We start from the raw sequence: 2,667 nt of genomic DNA, 5'->3' as shown, positions 1-2,667 counted from the left end.
TGAAAATTTGCACACACATCCCAAATCACATAACGAAGCTACAGCAACACTCAGAATTCCATTCTGACCCTCGGATCAAAATCTCACCTATCAACCGAAATTCGCCAAAATACTAACTTCGCCAATTCAAGCCTAATTCTACACCGGACCTCCAAAATCACTTCCGGTCACACTCCTAAGTCACAAGTCATCCCCTGAAGCTAACCGAATCATCAGAATTCACATCTGAGCCCTCTAACGCATAAGTCAACATCCGGTTGACTTTTCCAAAACAAACCTTCCTTAAAGAGACTAAGTGCCTCATTTCTTTCTAAATCCAATCCAAATCAACTCGTTCACACAAGACTCTTATAATGAAGCATAAAGAAGCAGAAAATGGGGAAAACGGGGCTGTAACTCACGTGACGACGGGTCGGGTCGTCACAATCAGACTGCAGTCTCTTAACATAAGCTGGACAACCCCAAACTTTAATGTGTTTAAGGTTAGGCTTATGTCCTTTCCATATCTCATATGGTGTTGTAGAGACTGACTTAGTGGGAAATTTATTAAGTAAGTATATTGCTGCTTCCAAAGCATATCCTCATAGATTTATTGGAAGATTAGTGAACCCCATCATAGATCTCACCATATCTAATAAGGTTCGATTTCTCCTTTCAGACACACCATTGTGTTGTGGTGTTCCTGGAGGTGTCCAGTATGAGAGAATCCCATTCTCTTTGATATATCTTGTGACGACCCAAAGGGTCATCACCTGTATTCCTACTCACTCTGCATTTCTGAGATCGTGAAAACCTCATTTGGGGTTGCCTCGAGTTGTGTGCGCAGTCCGGGCGCGTAGCCGAAAAAGTTTAAATATGAAATTTGTGAGAAAAATTGTTAAATCTTGGTATTTAATTGATTAAGTTTGACTTCGGTCAATGTTTTGGGAAAACGGACCCGGACTTATGATTTGACGGTCCCGAAGGATCCGTAGGAAAATATGGGACTTGGGCGTATGCCCGGAATCAAATTCCGAGGTCCCAAGCCCGAGAAATGAATTTTTGTGTGAAATTGTTTTCTGGAAATAATTAAGGAAATTGGAAATGAAATTTGATTAAAAGATTGTGGTATCGGGCTCGTATTTTGGTTCCGACGCCCGGTACAAGTATTATATACGGCTTAAGTACTTTCTGTAAAGTTTGGTTGAATTTGGACGCCGTTTGACGTGTTTTGGGACTTAAAACTCTAAACTTGATGTTTTATGAAAATTGGAAGGAAATCCTGGGTCTTGAGGCCTAATTTGATGATTATGATGTTGTCTGGGCGATTTAATCGCACGGATGAGTCCGTAGGATGTTTTTGAGTTTATATGTATGTTCGGTTTGGAGCCCCGAGGGCTCGGGTGAGTTTTGAGTAGGTCCCGGGAGGTCTTAGGCTAGCAATATCAGGTGTTGCAGGCCCCCAGCGCGGCCGCGGTCACTTCCGCGCGGTCCGCGCTGGAAGCCGCGCGGCCACAGTGCATTTCTGCGCGGTCCGCGTGGCTAGGTTCAGAGGGCCAGTGAATTCTAGGTCAACCAGCGCGGCCGCGCACCAAATCAGTGCGGTCCGCGCTGGGAGATTCAGAGAGTGGGTCTTGGGTCCATCCAACCAGCGCGGCCGCGCACCAAATCAGTGCGGTCCGCGCTGGGTAGGTTCAGAGAGTCATTTTTCTTCCCTTCCTCGGTGCGGCCGCGGTGCATTTTTGTGCGGTCCGCGCCAGTCTTCAGCACAGTATATAAAGTCAGGATTTTCAGTCATTTCACTCTTTTTCAAAACCCAAAACATAAGAGGCGATTTTCCAAACGATTCTTCTTCTCCAAAACGATTGGTAAGTGATTTCTAACTCATTTTCTTTACTCCTTAACATTTTTAAACATAATTTCAACTTCAAAACAAAGATTTTAATGGGGAAATTTGGGAATTTAGGGTAGAACCTAGGTTTTCTAAAAATTGGGGGTTTTGGACCTCAATTCGAGGTCCGATTCCAAAATAACTTACATATTTGAGTTCATGGGGGAATGGGTAATCGGGTTTTGGTTCGAACCTCGGGTTTTGACCATGTGGGCCCGGGGGCATTTTTGACCTATTGGGGTAAATTGATGAAAAAGCTATAATTAGTCATTGGGTTTGATTTGTTTAGCACATATTTTTATCATGAAGTCCTTATTGCATAGATTTGGTTGAGTTGGAGCCGAATTCGAGAGGGAAAGCGATTGTGGAGGATTGTATTGGCCGTGGAAGTTGAGGTAAGTGTTTGGTTTAACCCTAGCTTGAGGGAATATGAGTCGAGTCTTGTTTGCTAATTGCTAAATGATCGAGTACGATGTATAGGCATGGTGACGAGTTCCTATACATTGGGGTCTAGCATGACCGTGAGTCCTTATATGTGGGTTGTCTGAATATTGTTATGCCTTCCATGCTTATTTGATGGCTTCGATGCGTTGTAAACACCTTGTGAAAGATATTGTGATTGTGGAAATTCGTGGAGCATTGGCTCGGTCTGAAATACAAATGGTGAGAGCATATGAAATGAGAAATGCCTTGGAGCTTGACACGAGTGCTAATGAGAACTAGAATATGAAAATGAAAGAAAAAGAGAAATAACGATTTACTCTTGCATGGTTGTTATTGGTTGTTTGTGTACCCTT

This window comes from Nicotiana attenuata, chromosome 3, assembly GCF_001879085.1.
Source record: "Nicotiana attenuata strain UT chromosome 3, NIATTr2, whole genome shotgun sequence".
In the NCBI taxonomy this organism is placed as follows: Eukaryota; Viridiplantae; Streptophyta; class Magnoliopsida; order Solanales; family Solanaceae; genus Nicotiana; species Nicotiana attenuata.
Note: the sequence above shows the minus strand (reverse complement) of the source record.